This window comes from Arachis duranensis, chromosome 3 (genome assembly GCF_000817695.3).
Source record: "Arachis duranensis cultivar V14167 chromosome 3, aradu.V14167.gnm2.J7QH, whole genome shotgun sequence".
In the NCBI taxonomy this organism is placed as follows: Eukaryota; Viridiplantae; Streptophyta; class Magnoliopsida; order Fabales; family Fabaceae; genus Arachis; species Arachis duranensis.
Genome location: NC_029774.3, coordinates 49,292,391 through 49,300,411, shown reverse-complemented (window position 1 = coordinate 49,300,411; position 8,021 = coordinate 49,292,391). Strand labels below are relative to the sequence as shown.

Here is an 8,021-nt window from a genome sequence, read left to right as displayed (position 1 = left end):
CTTGTTTCTTCCACCATTATTAAAGCCTTGTTGAGGCTTTTGTTGATCCTTCCATGAGAAATTTGGATGATTTCTCCATGAGAAATTATAGGTGTTTCCATAGGGTTCACCCATGTAATTCACCTCTGCCATTGCAGGGTTCTAAGGATCATAAGCTTCTTCTTCAGAAGATGCCTCTTTAGTACTATTGGATGCATTTTGCCATCCATTCAGACTCTGAGAAATCATGTTGACTTGCTGAGTTAACATTTTGTTCTGAGCCAATATGGAATTCAAAGCATCAATTTCAAGAACTGCCATTTTCTAAAGCGTCCCATTATTCACAGGATTCCTTTCAGAAGTGTACATGAATTGGTTATTTTCAACCATGTTAATGAGTTCTTGAGCTTCTGTAGGTGTTTTCTTTAGGTGAATGGATCCACCTGCAGAATGTATCTAAAATGGTCCACTCTGAAAGCATGCTAGAAGGACACTTTTTGGTCAACTGCTTGTATCTTTCCCAAGCTTCATAGAGGAATTCACCATCTTTTTGCTTGAAGGTCTGAACATCCACTCTAAGCTTACTCAGCTTTTGAGGAGGAAAGAACTTGGCCAAGAAGACCGTGACCAGCTTATCCCAAGAGTCCAGGCTATCTTTAGGTTGTGAGTCCAACCATGTTCTAGCTCTGTCTCTTATAGCAAAAGGGAAAAGCATGAGCCTGTAGACTTTAGGATCTACTCCATTAGTCTTAACAGTATCACAGACCTGCAAGAACTCAGTTAAAAACTAATAGGGATCTTCTGATGGAAGTCCATGAAACTTGCAGTTCTGTTGCATTAGAGCAACTAGTTGAGGCTTCAGCTCAAAATTGTTTGCTCCAATAGCAGGGATTGAGATGCTTCTTCCATAAAAGTTAGAAGCAGGTGTAGTGTAATCTCCAAGCATCCTCCTTACATTGTTGTTAAGTTTGGCCATGTCTACTTCTTTTTCGAGATTCTCTGTAAGATTTTCTCTGGATTATTGTGCTTTAGCTTCTCTTAGCTTCCTCTTCAGAGTCCTTTCAGGTTCAGGATCTGCTCCAATAAGAATGTCCTTGTCCTCGCTCCTGCTCATATGAAAAAGAAGAAAATAGAAAAAAAGAGGAATCCTCTATGTCACAGTATAGAGATTCCTTTATGTGAGTAGAAGAAAAAAAGAATAGAAGAAAAAAGAGAAAAATTCGAACACAGAAGATAAGAGAGGGTTCGAATTTTAAGATGAAGAGAAGTGTTAGTATATGAATAAATAAATAGAAAGAGATGAGAGGAAAGAATTTTCGAAAATTGTTTTGAAAAATAGTTAGTGATTTTCGAAAATTAAGAGAAGAAATAAAATTAAAATTAAAATTTGAAACAATTAGTTAATTAAAAGAATTTTGAAAAAGAGTGAGGAATTTTCGAAAATTAGATAGAGAAAAGTAGTTAGGTAGTTTTGAAAAAGATAAGAAACAAACGAAAAGTCAATTAGTTAGTTGAAAAAGATTTGAAAATCAATTTTGAAAAGATAAGAAGTTAGAAAAGATTTTTGAAATCAATTTTGAAATAGATATGATTTGAAAAGATATGATTGAAAAAGATTTGATTTTTAAAATTAAAATTGATTACTTGACTAACAAGAAACTAAAAGATATGATTCTAGAATTTAAAGATTGAACCTTTCTTAACAAGAAAGTAACAAACTTCAAATTTTTGAATCAATCACATTAATTGTTAGTAATTTTTTTGAAAATTATGAAATAAAGATAAGAAAAAGATTTTGAAAATCAATTAAAAAAATATTTTCAAAAATATAAAAGAATAATGAAAAATATTTGATTTTTGAAAAAGTTTTGAAAAGATAAGATTTTTAAAATTGAAATCTTGACTTGACTAACAAGAAACAACTTATTTTAAAAAATTTTTGACTAAGTCAACCCAAAGATTTCAAAATTTATGAGTAAAATAAAGAAAAGATTTTTTTTATTTTTTTAATGATGAAAGAGAAAAACACAAAAATGACTCACAACATGAAAATTATGAATCAAAACACATGATGCATGCAAGAATATTATGAATGTCAAGATGAACAAAGATCATGATGAACATCAAGAACTTATTTTTGAAAAATTTTCAAGAAAAGAAAAACATGCAAGACACAAAACTTAGAAATTTTCAATGCTTAGACACTATGAATGCAAAAATGCATATGGAAAACAACAAAAAATACAAAACAAGAAAATATGAAGATCAAACAAGAAGACTTATCAAGAACAACTTGAAGATCATGAAGAACACATGCATGAATTTTCAAAAAATGCAAAAGTTTTTAAAAACATGCAATTGACACCAAACTTAAAAATTGACACTAGACTCAAACAAGAAACACAAAATATTTTTGGTTTTTATGATTTTATAATTTTTTTTTATTTTTCAAAAATTAATTGTGGAAAAACGAAAAAGAAGAAAACATTTTTTGAAAGATTTTTGAAAACTTTTTGAAAATAAAATTACCTAATCTGAGCAACAAGATGAACCGTCAGTTGTCCAAACTCGAACAATCCCTGGCAACGGCGCCAAAAACTTGGTGCACGAAATTGTGATCATCAACAATGGCACCAATAGACTTGGAGCTCTCAAACGTGAATCACACTTTGTCACAACTTCGCACAACTAACCAGCAAATGCACTGGGTCGTCCAAGTAATACCTTACGTGAGTAAGGGTCGATCCCACGGAGATTGTTCGTATGAAGCAAGCTTTGGTCATCTTGTAAATCTCAGTCAGGCGGATTCAAATGGTTATAATGGTTTTCGAAAATAAAGATAAATAAAGCATAAAATAAAGATAGAGATACTTATGTAATTCATTGGTGGAAATTTCAAATAAATGCATGAAGATGCTGTGTTCCTTCTGAATCTCTGCTTTCCTACCACTTTCATCCAATCATTCTTACTCCTTTCCATGGCAAGCTGTATGTAGGGCATCACCATTGTCAATGGCTACTTCCCATCCTCTTAGTGAAAATGGTCCAAATGCTCTGTCACAGCACGGCTAATCATCTGTCGGTTCTTGATCATGTCGGAATAGAATCCAGTTATTCTTTTACATTTGTCACTACGCCCAACAATCACGAGTTTAAATCTCATCACAGTCATTCAATCCCTGAATCCTACTCGGAATAACACAGACAAGGTTTAGACTTTCCGGATTCTCAAGAATGGCCGCCAATAATTCTAGCTTATACCATGAAGACCCTGATTAAGGAATCCAAGAGATACGCGCTCGATCTAATGTAGAACAGGAGTGGTTATCAGGCACGTGTTCATAAGGACGGATGATGATGAGTGTCATGGATAATCACATCCATCAGGTTGAAGTGCAGCGAATATCCTAGAATAAGAATAAGCTTGAATTGAATAGATGAACAATAGTAATTGCATTAATTCTCGAGGTACAGCAGAGCTCCACACCTTAATCTATGGTGTGTAGAAACTCCACCATTGAAAATACATAAGTGATAATGGTGTTCATTGGCTTAGGCCCCAAAGAGAGAACCAGAATGACTAAAACATTGTCAAAAGACCCTCACTACAATAGTAAAAAGTTCTATTTATACTAAACTAGTTACTAGGATTTACAGAAATAAGTCTTAGTGCAGAAATCCACTTTCGAGGCCCACTTTGGTGTGTGCTTAGGCTGAGCTTGAGCTTTACACGTGCAGAGGCTTCTCTTGGGGTTAAACGCCAAGTTGTAACGTCTGTTTGGCGTTTAACTCTGGTTTGTGACGTGTTTCTGGCGTTTTACTCCAGAATGCAGCATGGAACTGGCGTCGTCGTCTTAACTCGAATAAAGTGTGGACTATTATATATTGCTGTAAAGCCCTGGATGTCTACTTTCCAACGTAGTTAAGAGCGCACCATTTGGAGTTTTGTAGCTCCCTAAAATCTATTTCGAGTGCAGGGAGGTTAGAATCCAACAGTACAGCAGTCCTTTGTCAGCCTTCTATCAGATTTTTGCTCAGGTCCCTCAATTTCAGCCAAAAATTACCTGAAATCATAGAAAAACACACAAACTCCTAGTAAAGTCTAGAAATGTGAATTTTGCATAAAAACTAATAAAAACATCCCTAAAAGTAGCTAGATCCTACTAAAAACTACCTAAAAACAATGCCAAAAAGCGTATAAATTATCTGCACATTAAAGCCATTCGACGCTTTAACGCCTCCTCCCTGATCCGATCTCATTCTCGGATTTCTAGAAGAAAGTCGATCTCTTCCTTTTGAATTTGGGAGTTGGCCTCTTCACTGTAGAAGATCATTCTGGGGGACCCTTCTTCGACTTCCACTAGGATCATTGCCTCCATTCTGTAAGCTAGTCGGAAGGGTGATTCCCTCATCGTGGAGTGTGGAGTTATCTGATATGCCCATAGGACTTGTGGGAGTTCTTCAGCCCAGGCTCCTTTTGTATCCTGTAGTCTCCATTTTAACCCGGCTAGTATGATTTTGTTGTCAGCTTCTGCTTGTCTGTTAGACTGGGGGTGTTCTACGGATGTGAATTGGTGCTTTATTTTCAGGTCATCTACCAACTTCCTGAACCATGCGTCTGTGAACTGAGTGCCATTGTCTGTGGTAATGGAGTGGGGAACCCCAAACCTAGTGACAATATTTTTGTATAAGAACTTTCGACTTCTTTGAGCAGTGACATTAGCTAGAGGCTCTGCCTCAATCCATTTTATGAAGTAATCGACCCCTACAATGAGGAACTTGACTTGTCCTGATCCCTGGAGAAAGGGTCCTAGGAGGTTGAGTCCCCATCTTGCGAATGGCCAAGGTGATGCTATGCTGATGAGTTCCTCTGGTGGGGCGATGTGGAAGTTGGCATGTTTTTGGCATGGTGGGCATGTCTTGACGAACTCGGTTGCTTCTTTTTGCAAGGTTGGCCAAAAAAATCCGGCCCGGAGTACTTTTTTGGAGAGAGCTCGTGCTCCGAGGTGGTTGCCACACATGCTGCTGTGTACTTCTTCCAAAACTTCCTTTGTGTTGGAGGTCGGCACATATTTTAACAGTGGTGTTGAAATCTCTCTCTTGTATAGAGTATTATTTATGATGGTATAGTACTGTGCCTCCCGTTTTAGTCTCTTCGCCTCCTTCTTATCTGTAAGGAGTGTCTTTATTTTAAGGTAGTTAATTATGGGGGTCATCCATCTATGATCCTGACCTGTTATAGCTAGGACCTTTTCTTCCCTCGAGATTGATGGAATTTGCAATACTTCCTGGATGAGGCTTCTATTATTGCCCCCTGGTTTGGTGCTGGCTAATTTTGAGAGTGCATCAGCTCGAGCATTCTATTCTCGGGGTATATGGCGGACCTCATATTCTCCGAGCTGTCTGAGCTGTTCCCTGGTTTTGTCCATGTATTTTTTCATGATGGAGTCCTTAGCTTGGTAGCTCCCTGCTATTTGCGAGGTGACGACTTGTGAATCACTGAAGATGATAAACTTTTGAACTCCAACCTCCTTAGCCAGCCTCAAACCAGCTAGTAATGCTTCATATTCGGCCTGGTTGTTTGACACAGAAAACTCAAATTTTAGGTAGAGTTCGATTTGGGTTCCCTTATCACTTTCTATTATCACCCCTGCACCACTCCCTATTTTGTTTAAAGAGCTGTCTACATAAAGATTCCATTTTATAGGAGTTCCCGGGGTGTCAGTGTACTCGGCAATGAAGTCGGCCAAATTCTGTGATTTGATGGCGGTCAGAGCTTCATACTGATGATCAAACTCCGATAGCTCGACTGCCCGTTGTAGAATTCTTCCAGCTAGATCCGTCTTCTGTAGAATGCCTTTTATAGGCTGGTTAGTCTGAACCTTGATGGTGTGAGCTTGAAAGTAGGGGCGAAGTCATCGAGAAGTTAGTATGAAGGTGTAGGTGAACTTCTCTATCTTTTGATAGTTCAGTTCTGCCCCTTGTAGAGCTTTGCTAACAAAATAGATGGCTTGTTGCCTAGTTTCATCTTCTCTTACTAGTGCTGATGCTATTACCCAGCTTCCTACTGTGAGGTACAATACAAGTGGTTCTCCTTCTCATGGTCGAGCTTTCCCTTCCTTAAGGTGGCGTAGAAAGGGAGAGATCTTATAGCTGATCCAGTTAGAAATCTGGACAAGGTTGCCAGTCTCCCATTGAGTTATTATACCTCTTTGACACAGGTCGGGCTCTTCATGTCAAGTATGGCCCGGCATTTGTCCGAATTTGCCTCAATTCCTCGTTGTGTTAACATGAAACCCAGGAATTTGCCCGCTTCTACTGCGAAGGTGCACTTTGCGGGATTATGTCGCATGCCATGCTCTCTTATAGTGTCGAACACTTTGGTGACATCGGGCAGTAATGATTTCTCACTTTGTGTTTTCACCAACATGTCATCCACACATACCTCCATGAGTTTACCGATATGGTCTACGAAGACTTTGTTTATTAATCTTTGGTAAGTAGCTCCTGCGTTTTTGAGTCCGAATGGCATGACGACGTAACAATAATTTGCTTTTGGGGTTAAGAATGAGATTTTTTCTTGATCAAGGGGATACATCGGGATTTGATTATATCCCGAATAAGCATCCATGAAAGAGAGGTACTTGTATCCAGAGGAGGCATCCACTAGAGTGTCTAAGCATGGGAGTGGGTAGGGATCTTTCGGACAGGCTTTATTGAGATCAGTGTAGTCGGTGCACATCCGCCACTTCCCATTTGACTTTTTCACTAAAACAACATTGGCTAGCCATAATGGGTACTTGACCTCTCTTATGAATCCTACCTCCAGTAGAGCCTGCACCTGTTCTTCCACAGCTTGGGATCTTTTTGGTCCGAGCTTCCTATGCTTCTGCTGTATTGGCCGAGAGCCTGGGTATACTACTAGTTTGTGACACATTAATTTGGGCTATATGCCCGGCATTTCCGCGGCCTTCCATGCCAAGAGGTCAGCATTATCCCTTAGGAACTGTATTAGAGGGCCTTTTGTGTCTTATTTCAAAGTTTCCCCAATGTTTGTTATTTTGTCCGGGGTGTCTCCGATCTGGACTTCTTTGATTTTGCCCTCAGGTTGTGGGCGAAGTTCTTCCCGACCTCAAACTCCCCCGAGCTCGATGATGTGGATTTCTTCCCATTTGCCTCTGAGGTTCAGACTTTCATTGTAACAGCATCGCGCTATTTTCTGATCTCCTTTTATCGTAGCGATCCCTTCTGGAGTTTGGAACTTCATGCATAGATATGGAGTTGAAACTACTGCTGCAAGCTGATTCAATGTTGCCCGACCTATCAGGGCGTTGTAGGCTGAGCTTACGTCGACTATAATGTAGTCTATGTTGGATGTCCTTGATCGGGTTCCTTTTCTGATGGTTGTGTGTAGTAAGATGTATCCAAGCGATTGGATTGGAGTGTCTCCTAGTCCAAACAATCTGTTTGGATATGCTCTGAGTTCTTTCTTCTGTAGGCCAAATTTATCGAAGGCGGGTTTAAACAAGATATCCGTCGAGCTTCCTTGGTCCACCAGTGTGCGATGGAGGTTAGCATTGGCCAATATGATAGTGATGACAATAGGATCGTCATGTCCCGGGATGATGCCTACCGCGTCTTCTTGGGTGAAAGTAATAGTAGGGAGGTCGGGTAATCCTTCTCCTCCCTCGACATGATACACTTCTTTAAGGTGCCTTTTGCGAGATGATTTTGACATCCCCCTCCTGCGAATCCTTCGTTTATCATATGAACGTGTCTCTCCGGGGTGCGAGGTGGTTGTTCTCCTCGTCCGACCTCTACGTCCCTTCTTCTTTTTTGGGGCTCATCCGATTTGTTGGCTAAATAACAATCTAGTCGTCCTTCTGTTCCGAGGGTTACCTGAAACTGTAGGTCGATCTCGGATGAGATCTTCTATACTGGTCGGAGCTGTTGTGTTCGACTTGAGGATGGTGGCCGGAGCCGCCGTGTCTGACTTGTTGGATTTGGTGGTGGTGCTGATCCACTGGATGGTGGTGGTACCT

The 8,021-nt window shown here is 39.6% G+C and overlaps 1 non-coding gene across 1 annotated transcript; it reads left to right on the top strand.

Annotated features, from left to right (window-relative positions):
* The first annotated feature begins 458 nt into the window (after window positions 1-458).
* LOC127746001 (small nucleolar RNA R71) lies at window positions 459-562 on the top strand. The gene has a single exon (XR_008007622.1). It is a non-coding gene; the product is annotated as a small nucleolar RNA R71 (small nucleolar RNA).
* The last annotated feature ends 7,459 nt before the right edge of the window (window positions 563-8,021 follow it).